The sequence below is a fragment of the Falco rusticolus genome, chromosome 6, assembly GCF_015220075.1.
Source record: "Falco rusticolus isolate bFalRus1 chromosome 6, bFalRus1.pri, whole genome shotgun sequence".
NCBI lineage: Eukaryota > Metazoa > Chordata > Aves > Falconiformes > Falconidae > Falco > Falco rusticolus.
Window position 1 is genome coordinate 9,153,109 of NC_051192.1, and position 12,983 is coordinate 9,166,091.

The window sequence follows — 12,983 nt, forward strand, 5'->3', positions numbered from 1 at the left end:
AGGAAAGGGAGGAAGGAAAACTTTCTGGTTTACAGATCGTTACAAAGCTCCTGAAAATTAAACTATTTTTCATATGTAACAAACTGTGCATGTCCTGTTCAGCAATAAAAACATCAAAAGTAGTACTAAGAACTAATGTGGGCTATAAATATTGACTCATATTCATAATATTTTCGTAGGGCCATTGTAACTAAAATATAAATGGAGTTTTTATTTTAAACATTCAATATTAATCAAATGGTTATGAAAGTACATAGCAAACAACTGTGACATACTCATGGCCTAAATAATAAAAATGAAATGGGTGATGAATTCCTGTGAAAATTTAATTTGCAAAAGAAAGAACATTGCATTAATAAGGCATAATTATATCATCAAATATTTACCATTATTTGCTGGAATTAATTTTATTTTTATTTTACATAATAAAACAGTGGGTACATAAAGCAGCAGGCTGGTTCCCTTCCACACTCTTTCTGTGCCCCCAGGTCGTGCAGGCAATACACTTGTAACTCGGGTTTTGCTGCTTTGTTTCACTGTTGTCCTCCAAAGGCTCTAATGCTGCAGTTAAAAATCTGACATCTCGTCTTTTTTATTACTCAGTACACACCAGTACAGCTGCTGTTTCAATCCACACCTCTATGGGGAATAAAGTGGCCCTATATCTTTCGCAGCCCCAGGTAAGCGGACGAATAATGGTTTCACAGGGGCTGTCTGCTGGGGGCTGTCGCACAGCAGCCACCTTCACTTCTCCAGGGCTGGCTGCTCTTTCCCACCACAGAAGCTGTGAGAAGACAGAGCCCCGCGGAAGCTGTCAAGCTGATGTCCCCCTCCATCCAACAGCCAGACCAAGGCTGCCAGCAGGGCTGCGTTTAGCAGAAGGTGACACCAGCTGATGGCTGCCCCTCCACCCGCCGTGTTTTATTCCTAGTCATTGTGCTGAGGTTGATTTTCTTCCTACAGGTCTGCCAGCCGAAGGGACTGGGACATTTCCTGAGGTGCTCCTGCTGAAGTGTAGGATCCTGATGGGACTGCCATGCAAACAAGTGCTTGGAGGCATACCTGAGCACCTGGGCAGGGTCAGCAGGGAAAGGCTGGCCTGGGGTGCAGGGCTGTGGTCATCTCGAACCGATGCCCTCCCTTCCAGGACGGTGGGTTTTCCACTGGTTTTCACAGCGGTTGCTGCCACCTGGTTTTGTGTTGCACTTGTTTTAGACAGCCTTTGCTTGTGTCAGCCAGTGCTGTGCTGAGAGACTCAGTGGGTTCTTGGGGTTTTTTTAGGTTAATTTGGAAAACTTCCCTGATTATACATCTGCCAGTGTAATTTACATCTCTGAGGATTGGGTTGATTAGAGAATCAGTGAGAATGATTAATTTTATTCATTGACGGCAGGGCTATGAGTGTGCTGCAACCTGCGACTGAACTGATATTTGCTTTAATTGTTCAGCTGGGTCCCTGGCAAGCCTGAGCTGAAGCTGCACAAACTTGCTCAGTAAACATTTCTGGTAGCCCGAGCTTCAGCGGTCCTGCTGAACCAAACCAAGCCCGGCCTGTCTTCTGGCTACAGGCTTGAGGTCCAACACCCCCACACATGCACACACACGCATGGGAGAGGATTTTGAACTTTGGACGGAGGCATGCCTACGTCAGATGTGAGGTTTTAATGCCTGGTGCTGGCAGCAGCAAGCTGCCGAGCGTGGGACGATGTGCTTTACCCCCTGTCTCCAGGGGGCTGCCATCATCGGTGGCAAGTCCATGTCCCTCCTGCATCTCACAGGCAAGAGCGCTCACTGCCCTGGTACTGGAAGAGGTTGGAGAGAAGGGAGAGAAGCAAGCAGGCAGCGCTGGATCATGCTGCTATTATTTATGTAATTAACAAGGAAGCTAATGGGGCAGAAAGCACGCTTTACAATCTGTGGGTACCTCCAGGTGGGGAAGCACGCTTTGCAAGCTCTTTGGAGGGCTAGAAATCAAAGCGGTCTTGACAAATGTGAGAAATGGTCTGAGATCAATAAAACAAAATTCAATACAGGGCAGTGCACAGCACACATGTAGAAGAACTCAGGCGGGTAACGATGCCATGGGGAAGGGCTGGGCTGGCAGCTGCTGAGCAGGGGAGGTCCAGGTGAGTGGCAAGGCAGCAGCTGGTGGTCCAGGACAGGGAAGGGGCCAACAGGGAGGTGGTCGTGCCAGATGTAGGGTTGGGGAAATCACCATTTCTCCCTCCTCAGGGCTGATCCAGGTGGAGGACGGCATCCCACTGCTCCAGGGCCAATGAAGGTGAGTGTGGAGGAGAGTGGGGCATGGTGGTAGCCTGGAAGACGTGGCTTACAGGGAAAGGTTGAAAGAACTGGTTTGTCCAGGCTGGAAGAGTAGAGGATGAGGGCAGATGTGGCAATGTGTCAACTATATAAGGATTGCCATTAGACTAACTAGTCTTTGGGTAGACAAAGAAGGTGGTGAGCTGTTTCTCAGTGAGAGTGAGCTGGGTTAGAGCTAAAGGAAAAACATGCTGTAACCAGCAGCGGTAAGAACAGCCCTGGCGGAGGGCTGTTCCTGTCACCGAAGATATTTTAAAAAGGTTAAACAAATATCAGTCGGGGATATCAGACAGGAAGAGAGGGCAGGGGAGGGGAAAGGGGGCTGGATGATCTCTGGAGGTCCCTCGAGCCGTACATGTCCACAACTGCTGTCATTCAGGTTGGGACAGTGCCCAAAATGTATCTGGTGAATTCCACACGTGTCCAGAGTGACTCCTCGTCCCAAGTTGTATGTTGTCCTAAAATGGTCCTTGATTTTTGCAGAGAGGTCATGCCTCTTATAAAATGGGATATTTAGGGCAGCAGCAGCACCTGCATCCCCAAAAGCAGGGGCCAGATTCTTAATATTTGAAATTGTTTTCTGCAACCTTACCTCAAGCCTGGCTGAGTTTTACACTCATTCAGATCAAAGTTTCTCTACTGGCATGACTACAATGCCTGCACTGCCAAAGCTAACATATAATACAAATTAAATGATAAGTTGTATGAAATTTTGTTTCATCTATATCCAACACTAATATTGTAAGATGTAGAACCCTAACCTCCTTCCTCAAAAATAAAATAAAATAAGAAGTGCCAAAAAAGAGCTGCCAGGAAGAAAGCAGACATTATTCAGCATTGTGCTGGGCATTAGCTTAACTAGGAAAGGGGGGTGAGGTTAAGCTGGATGAAGCCGATGTGCAGAATAGGTCAAGCTAGCCAATGATGTCAATATAAAAGGCTGCTGTGTCAGGCATGGGCTAGTTAAGTCAGGAGACTGAAGTACAACGGACTGAGGGATGCCGGAGCTAGAAGGCTGCATTCAGATTAGGAAAGAAAATGTCTTCAGGTGTTCTTATTTCAAGCTCAGCTAAATTCACTCACCTTTTCTAGTCCCGCTTTGCGGATGTGCCCTATGGGACCCTTGACAGTCTGAGCTACGCTGTGTTGGGCAGCGTTCATCTTCTCCCTGTGAAGATGGATCAGAAGGAGCACACACACCCCACCGTGTTTCACTATTCATTATATATTTGAAGAGTCAGACCTTCTGTGAGGAAGGAGAGCTTAAACAGAGAGAGGAGTTGGGCATCGTGATTGTACGGTGAAACAAACAAAAATAAATAAATCCGGTTTTGCTACCTGTTATCCTTGCTTTAAGCAACCTCTGCCCAGAGCCAGGTGGTAATTCCCTGGCTCGCTTGTATTTCTGCCTGTCTGCCATCACCTCTGCTCTATTTCTTGCTCTGTTTCCCCAGTTGGCCAGCCTGCGCACCAGTGCCTTTTACGGCCGGGCAGGGGAGGCCAGGGCTGCGGCTGCCCACCCCCACCCTGTCCCCGCTGCCCCCAGCCCACCCGAGCCTGCTTGCACCCTTGGGACAGGCGGCACGGCCCTGGGGAGCTGGGAAGGGGGGCGGGCGAGGGGGGTTATATTTAGCTCACCTAGGAGGAGCGCTACGGCATGACATCAGCCTCGCTCACTCCTCGCAGCCCGGCTGTGCTCCGCTGCCCCGTGCCCGCGCCCTGGCTCCGGGTCCCGGCACCGCTCCCGTTACCCGCCTCCTGCTCTCGCCTGCTGACACAGGGGTTGGTCCTGAGTGCGAAAACAAATGGCTGAGGACCCACGTGTGCCGCTTTGCACAGGGCAAAAGCTAGAGCAAGCCCTGTCACTCACCCGGCGGTATTTTGGCAGCATCGTTGGGTATCAGCATGGGTTGGGAATTTCAGTCCCTGCCCGTCTCCAGTGACAGGCCCCGGTGGCCCCAGACACGCTCTGGCTGAGCGCAGCATTTACCGATGGTTATTCCAGGGCAGAGAGTTTTGCAGCCACAAGAAACACGTTCCTGTGGGTTTATCCTTCCAACTTCACTGCCGGCAGCGCGACGGGAATAGCCATTCCAGCCCCTACAGCACGGTGGGCTGCGGGCACCCGTGTCCCGGTGCAAGGCAGACAAGCCCCAGCTTGTTTCACCCCCCGGGCTGGAGGCTTTCCCCTCCGGGTGTCAGCTGGGAGCGGTGTTTGGGAGTCAGGCTCTTTTCTCCTCCTGAATCGGGGCTATATTCGGCAGATGCCATGGTTACCTACCAGGTCCTTAACTGTAAGAGCCGTCTGGCCCAACCTAAGGAGCTGAACACAGGCAGTGAAACGAATACTTCATATTTTTGAGATTAATGAAGCTTCTTTCACGTGTGACACGGATGGCTGGATTTTTGGCAGTGCTGAGCACCTATGACTACTACCACATTCACTCAGAGCACGTTGGCACGCAGCGCTCTGGAAAATTAGGCCATGTTTCTCCAGTGCAAAAGGCTTGTTGATGTGTGGGATATCAAATGTGTGAAATTATTTACACTCTGCTTCTTAATAACAATAAAAGGATGACTCATAATTACTTTCTGAGAATAATAAAATCCTAGACACAATGCTTCTTGCACCGTACAGTGAATCTGTACAGCACAGCGTATTAAATGCTCTCCTTTATTACAGAATAGTGATGTCTAATAACTCCTGAGCTCAAGTTTCACCACAGTATTTATAATTCACATCCATAATAACATTTTCCCATTTAACAGCCTGGGGCAGACACCACAATGCGTTATATAGCACGGGTGCAAATAATGAAGATAGGATGATGTCATTGTGTAGCGTTCCTCCTAAGCAATCTAAAAATACTCTCTCCCACTTTCCCACCTTTCATCATCGAAAGCTCCTTCCCGCCTGATGCTTTTGCACTTGTTCCCATGGTAACAGCTTCTATTGTAGCCCAGACCCTCATGCAGATGTTGTCATTGATCCAACACCTTGCGGCAGCTTTGATGGTGCATTGTCTTGTTTCCTTCTCTCCTGTCTCTGTTCTCCCCCAGCAAGGGTGGGTTGGGATGCTTCCTCCTGCTCAGTGCCTTTGATCTGAAGGTGGAAAAGGGGGAATGTATCATTTAGGTTTTATTATCAATCCTATTCCTCCTTGGTGTGCTTTCTGAAAGCTAAAATAATACGCTGTGGAGCCAGCTACAGGTTTGCTTGTGCAGTTGTTAAAATGGGTGCCTTAAATAAAACCTCTGGAGGAATCAAGAGCGATTAGCATTGGGAGACCCTAATTAAAACCTCTCTCTGACAGGGCACAGAAAACTTCAGTTTCATAGGGGGATGCTACTGCTTTACTGCTTGATCAGAGCCTTTCCCCCGCTCCTTTTTTCTTTCTTCTGGTGTGTCGTGTCCCCCCCCCGCCCCTTAAGTGCCTAGAGAAGTTTCCACATTTTGGCTGTGTTCATTGTTCAGGCTCTCCCCACCCAGGCTTGTCGCTCCAGCTTGGCTAAAAAGGAAAGGGAGGGAGGCGGCAGAGCCGTGCTGGAAAAGCTGCACTGTGAATTACTGCCGAAATGAAATGTAGCTGTAAGAAAAAAGCAGAGAACAAGGAAATTCTGCTTAATCACCTATTGTCTGCAGTTGTTTTGCATTCTTCACCTGTCACTCCTTGCTGGAGTTGGACGTTCTCCTGATGATGAGAGCCTGACAGACGGATGGTAATGAATGTGTAACTGAAGACCTGGGCATCTGCATTATTTATTCACCTAAAGCAGGAGCTGCTCTATATTTAGTGTATGATGTCAGTGTCTTGTTTGCATCCTTAGAAATTGGCAGGGAGCTACATCTCACATGATATATGAAATCACTGATAAATGCTTCTTTTCACTGAAAGAAAAACAGCTTAATAAATGCGGCCTTTTTCTGCTTTCATCTCTTCCCTCCCCACCACACTCCCTTTTCCTTCTGGGATTTGTCTCTCAGTGGCAGAGCTCAGCAGCATCTGTGAAGTGGAAATGAGCAGGCAGTACCGCAGATCAGACTGGGGCTGTGGGTACGCTGCCCTCCCAAGCCCCCCTCTGCTCCCCCCACCAAAGTCCTGGGGCTCTGCCAAAGACCTAGCGGAAGGGAAAAAAGGGAGCGAGGGAGGACGGAGAGCCTCTTCCTCCTCTGTGCAACACAGGCTTTGCGGGATGCTGGTATTCCTGGTATGTAATGAGTTTCAGTCGGGTTCGAGCAGGCGGGGAGCAGGGGGGACAGGCAGGGCTCTCACGCGCTTTCCTCGGCGCAGAAATGGCACTGTGACGGATACGAGCAGTTATCTGCCTTGAACATCTCCTTAGTGCAAGTGTCCAGCAACAAAACCTTACATTCATGCTTTCGTAGGGGAAACGCAGCCAGGGCGTTTTTCCGACATTGCTGTGAAACCAAAGGCCATGCAAAAATAGCAAGTTTGATGTATAAAAAATTAGATTGGGGTGCCAGATCTTCAGCTGCTGTTGCCTGGCAGGGCTCCGCCGAATTTCCATGTAACCAGTTCATGCCAGCTGAGGGTCCTTCATTCAAATGTGGGGTGAGTCAGGGGGTAAAGAAGCTCCGTGCAGCTCCTGGCTCACAGAGCCATACCCACCCTGACAGCTTAGGGCTGGTTCTCTAAAGCTGGCAGGTGCCATGATTTTGCAGCTTGTCTCGGTTCTCCATGGCAGCCATGGCAAGACCTGTAGGGAGCTGCAAATATATCATCGACAGATCCCAAGGCTACAGTTTGGGGCCTGAGTGGGTTGCCGCTTTGGCCATCACTCAGGTAAAGAACACAACCTGCTGTGGGGCCAGTGTCCTCAGCAGTGCCAAGTGAGATGTGAGAAATAAATTTGAAGTAGGTGATTGACCCACAGAAACAATCAGACCGTTCGCTTCAGTAAGGATTTCTTGCAGTGGGCAAAAGCAGTTAGCTTGAAGCCGAAGATTTACCCTCCCTACCATTTCCCTACCAGGGTTTAAGGTAACGGCTGCCAAAGCGGAGCCCGTAAGGAGCAGGAGGGGGAAGACGTAGCTTTGCTGCAGAGCTGCTATGCTGCAGATGAATGACTTTGCCTGTTTATTAAACAAGCCCATTCAAGCTTCCGCTCCACAGCCATTTGCTTGATGGGTTTGAACAATAATGAACTAGGATTAAAAAAACGCTGCCCCTGAGAAATTCAGGCCGCTCCAGCAAGTGGGATCAAATAAAGTTGGTAGTATCATGTGGCCTGCTAATGTTCAGAAATGACATCCATGTATCCTGAGCTTATTCAAACCAGCGTTTTGCTTTGGTTTTGGTGAATAGGGCGACCTGCAGGTTAAGCATCAGAGAGACATTTGGGAGGAATTAAACAGGGAAAGGTGGGGATGGAGCACGAAAGGAAATTCTTTCAAAAGCTTTAGCATAAAACATGCTTCTATAAAAGAATATGTGAGACAAGGTTTTAGATGAGACAGTTGTCCTCCCAGGAAAAACATCATGAAGTTGTTACACAGAAACTCGTTAAAGAAAAAAGTCAGCCGATGCCACAAGATGATATCTCAGTAGTCCCAGATGTTCGCTGTTCTGGGAAAGAGGAGGAAAGATTACTTGCAGAAATTCACCCTGTGTCAGCGGGGTACTCAAGGAAACTTGGAGTATGTTTGTAAAGAAAAGAAAGATGCTGCTTCTCAGAGTAATATAGGCAGCAGCCATAAATAGCTGGCTGCCATTGCAAAACGCTGAATGGATCTTGATGGCCCGAACTAGGCAGGAACCAGTACAATGGCTGCTGTGGGACTGGGAATTAGGAAACTTGGGATCATTCCTGATCATGTAATGCATTTTCTGTTTGATACTGGGAGATCCCAACAGCCATCTGCCTCTGTTCCTCAGTAATACCGGAAAATCACTTCTTCCTTTCCCCCAAGGTCGTGATCCTTTGCATGTTAAACATTGAGGGCTGGGGTGGTCTCTCGCTGTGCCTCCACCGGCTTGCTCGGGGGCAGATGCTCTGCTCTCCATGTGGGCTTCAGCCATAGCCATGTGGCGACTAAGGATGACCGCTTATGCTTGGGCCACAGCTTGTAGAATTGCCTCTCACTCCTATTCTGGCAAGCTGCAAGGAGACAATCTTGCTGGTGTCTGGACACTGCTTTTTTGGGGGCAGTTTTATTGCTGAGAGACCACGGCACAGATGTGGGAAGGGAGGGGGACCCCCACTGACAGGACCAAAGGATGACGCTCCTGAGCCCTCCCAGCAAGATGCTGGAGGGATATGGGACATGGCCAGGTGAGGACCTGTGCCTGCTGTCACCCCCAGCACTAGCAGCCATCCCGGGGAGTTGCAGCCAGCACAGTCCCAGCTGCCGCCAGGGCAGGTGGCAGGGGATGCAGAGCCAGCCATGGTAACCTCCAGGTCAGCTGGTAAAGCAACTTTTTAATGCACGCCCCCCAAAATTGCCACTGCAATCAGCCCTCAGCCGCTAGGAGTGGTAAGGTGGTGTGTGCGGCTGAGACACAGAGCCGGGGGGCAGAAGCAATGGCTGTAGTCTCTCGCAGCTTGCTCCTGGTCGTCTTAAAGGTTGTGCATGCAAGGGAAAAGGCGAGAACTGCCTGGCACGCAGGCAGGAGTGCAGTGCTTTAACTGGCACCTGGAGCAGTGGGAGCTGTCGTGGCGGGGTCTGGACCTGATCTAGCCCAGCCTGCAGTGGCGCATTTCCCACCACCGGCTGCAAGCCAACATCACAGCTATGTGACATACAGACGCGGCACTCAAAACACCTAAGCCAGTCTTACTTCACACCTTTCATTATTTCAGGACGTGTTGCCATAGAGGTTCTCATTTCAGCGTAGCAGTCCCCTGTTCCACTGCGGCTCAAGTCCTGACCGTGACTTCAACATCATTTAACAGCCAAGGTGAGAGAAGGCTGAACTGACAGCGGGCTGGGCTAGCAGGGACATCGGCAGGTGGCCCTACTAAGTCCACTGGGGGGGGGGGGGGCCAAGCTGAATCAGGAAAGCTGTGATTTCTTTTTTTCCTCCTCCAGCAAAACCTGGCAGATAACCTGCAAAGCTTTGCTCGGGAGCAGAGGTGATAGAGAGGGTGTCCAGTGGATGCAGCCTTCGTATCTTCACAGCGGTTCCCTGGAGCATGAAACTGCTCTCTCCAGGCTGAAGCTGGCAGGAGGGGCACCTTACACTTGCCGGTTTTGATCAGAGGATCTAAGGGCCATCCAGCATAGAATCTAACTCTAAACCCACAAACAATCAGTTAATTTTGGTGCTCTCAAATTGCCGTACTAAAGCAAGAGAGATAGGTGCAAAGATAGGATGTCAGTGGCGGAGCTGGGAGGTTAAGCCAGATATGCCGAGTCTCTCTCTGGGGCATAACCAAAGCACAGCCCTTCCTCTTTGGCCCACAGCAGTTGCATCTTAAGGCCTGTTAATCTGGATCAGTGACAGAGCTATTCTCTTCTAGCGGGTCAAAAGCACTTTTCACACATTTTCACCTGTTTTCTTAACACAGCAACAACCTGAGTACCAACTACTCAAGCGAAAGGCAAGTTGCTCTGGTTACTTTTCATCTAATATCCTGCTACAGCTGAAGGTGCTACTGAGAAAAATATCTACATATCCTCAAAGTCCCTAAACCCAAAGCATTTAACAAGAAATAATCCATTAGTGACCCACCATTCCCTTGCATCCAGAACAATTTCCAGCCGGAATCCTCTCAACAATGGAGTGATTCAAAACTCACAGATGTTTCATGAAGATTTTTTCAGAACTTCTAGTCAGATGGATTTCACAAGTGGGCTCTGTTTGCCATCAGACAAATATGATATATACTACATTCACCTTTACCCATAAACCACTCGAATGAGGCTTCATCAAAGGAAGTATGCTTTTCATCATGCTTTTTACTGGCAACAGAGCTGTGCCCAGAAGCACTTTGTGCTAAGTCTTTTTCTTGTAAATACTTACAGGCTTATTGCTCATCCTCCCTCATTCAGGACATGGCGGGGACTCAGGAAGAGGAATGACATTTCCACACAGTTGTTGGTGTGGCCAGTGAGGAGCCTTTCTCAGACTGGACTGGGGAAGAGGAACAGCTTACTTCCCCCATACTTTTGGAGCTCAGCCTTACTTGCAAATGTGATGTCCTTCAGTGTAATCAGTTATTCTCTTGTTCTGAGCTCTCCTAAGTGCCTGACTGACCTTCACTGTCCCTTTAGCTCTTTGTCCCTCCTGGCAACAGATAAGATAAAACCAGTCAATGTGTTGGAGAGCTCTAGCAGATCTTTCCTGTGTCCATTAGCTCGCAGTTGTTCCCTGACATTGTGTTGCCTACTTGTCCAACTTTAGCTCTGATTGATGGAAGCTGGAAGAAGTTGTTTGAACAGATACGGTGGCCCCATGACATGGGAAAAGGCAGGGTCAGCTTAGGCTCACTGGTGTAAGAAATGAAGTGATGAAGTGGTCATCCCTTGCATCTTTACTGCACATGTAAGGAACCAGTTTGTGACCCTTCCCCTGTCTCTTGGCTGCTGGGGAACAGAAGAAGGTATAGTGGGACCTGTCAGGTTTGTCTTCCCTTTCCCCTTACCCTTCCTCTCAGCCTCATCTCATCTGCCCTCCCTGTGCTTTCCTGCCCTTGGTCTTCTTACGCCTCTCCCCTAGCTCTTTCCTAATAAAGACCTTAAACCCCACCTCTTTTCACACTGATCATGGCACTATGGTGGTGTTTGCAAACTCATTTTATGTCCCCTCTGCTTCGTTGTTCAATCCTTTTTATTACCTTGTCTCTCTCAGATCGCTGTTCAGGTCAAGGACTGCCCCGTGGTTCAGACCTGTACGATGCCTTGCCAAGTGCAGATCCACTTCCACCTGGCCCCTGCACACAGCCACAGCAGAACAGAGGAACCCCACACCCGTCCCGATCCGCCGTACAGCTCAGGAGCAGCAAGCTCAGTATTAAATCTGCCTTTCTGTCAAGTGGGCTGGGCTGGTCCCATGGGCCAGCCCCGCTGGACTCGTGGAACCTTGTGTCTCTAGAGTGACATGAAGCATAGCAAAGAAAAGGTCACACCAATAGTCAACGCGTCAACAATATAGGTTAAAAAGACTTGCCTTTCAGAAAAGAGAGGATATAAATCCAGGAAATAAGGCCTTCACCAAACTCTTGAACAGCAGTGCCTGGTCTTTTATGAGTCTGACCTATGGGAACCAGAGCCGGGGAAACATCTCCACTCTGCGTACTGAAGTGTCCTAATGGCAATGGACTTTGCTCCCTGGCGGGGAGGTGAAGCAAGCTGTTTGTGGCATGCCTTGTGACTGCTTGGCAGGAGCCTCTCCTGCCTGCTGCCAACTGGGAATGCGGTTAGGTGCTAATTTTCAAGACCATCCAGTGGGTTCCCCTTCACAACACAACAAACAAACCAAACTCCAAAGAGCAGTACGGTTGCTGGACTCCCAGAAGCAGCTGTAGGAAAGCATCTACTTGTTGGTTCACCTACAGACTGAAGTGAACGGCCTGTGCAGTGCGGCAAGGAAAGGGCAGGTCTGGTGGGGTGTGTTAGGGCGCCTGGATCCTTGCAGTCAACAAGCCTTGCCCAAGCATCCCCTCAGCCTGCCGGGAGGAGGCCAAGAGGGAGGCAGCTGACTGGAGGTGTCTGGCAGGGTGGGGTGGGCAGTGGGCCAGGAGTCCCGGGCAGCAGGAAGGAGTGCCTTTATGCCGCTGATTAGCTGATCCTCTCTGCTGCTTCCTGACTATTTCAGAAGATCCTTAAAGCCTGAAGTGGAAACAGTGATGCACCGTTGGGCAGCCACTGTGTAATTTTCTCCTGCCTCTCTCGCACGCCGCCCACAGCTGGTGGGGTGAGGCTTCCCCAAACCAGCAGCTCCACCGATACCAAATCTGCTGGCTGACGGGGTGGGCACACCAAGGGAGTGGACTGCTGGCTCCATCACTGCTCCCCTGGGTTTCTAGCTTGGGAAAGCTGTTGACTCCGTGCCTGCGCTGTGGGTGGAGGAGGCTTCTTGTCTCCTGCTCCAGCTGCCAGGTCACACACCGCTCCCACAGCGCTCCAGGACCACCCATGGTGTTATTGTGGCCGAGGGGAAAGGTGCTAGCTACAAGACTGGCACACTGGAGGATGTTTAGACCCTCCTTGGGGCTTCTCAACGCAGCACAGGCAAAACTGAATCTTGTCAGACGAAAGCTGAGCAGCCAGGGCCACTCCAGCTGTGGGACAGGGGGATGGATGGAGTTGGAAGGGGGAGATGTGAGGCAGGACCCAAACGACTTAGAGCTTCACCCTGCAACAGGCTAACCATGTCCTCCTCAGCCCGATCTCTGAGTGGTGGCAGCAGCAAGCCCAGCTCTCCAGGACTGCAGTGCAGGCAGAATAGGTGGTGGGGACATGGCTGTTCCAGTGCCCTGAGTCATCTGCTGCCTAAGCCTGTGGCTAGGGGCCAGCCCGGCAACACTTACATCAGGCAAAAGCCTGGCCCAAGCAGGACCAGCTGCTCCATCGCTCCTACTGTGCAGCTGGCTCCCGTGCCGGGAGTGCAGGATCGTACCGTCTGTTTGGCCTGGGGGCCACGTGGGCAGTGCGCTGCTCGCTGACACTTTGCAGAGCCTTTAAGACTGGTGCTGCT

At 50.2% G+C, this 12,983-nt stretch overlaps 2 long non-coding RNA genes across 2 annotated transcripts; one reads left to right on the plus strand and one right to left on the minus strand.

Moving 5' to 3' along the window:
• Positions 1-4,944: 4,944 nt before the first annotated feature.
• Positions 4,945-11,441, minus strand: LOC119150543. Its single transcript, XR_005105114.1, has 2 exons — positions 11,122-11,441; positions 4,945-5,425 (listed from the first exon to the last, which is right to left on the minus strand). It is a non-coding gene; the product is annotated as an uncharacterized LOC119150543 (long non-coding RNA).
• LOC119150542 lies at positions 6,481-11,114 on the plus strand. The gene is made up of 3 exons (XR_005105113.1): positions 6,481-6,531; positions 9,145-9,242; positions 9,374-11,114. It is a non-coding gene; the product is annotated as an uncharacterized LOC119150542 (long non-coding RNA).
• Positions 11,442-12,983: the final 1,542 nt, after the last annotated feature.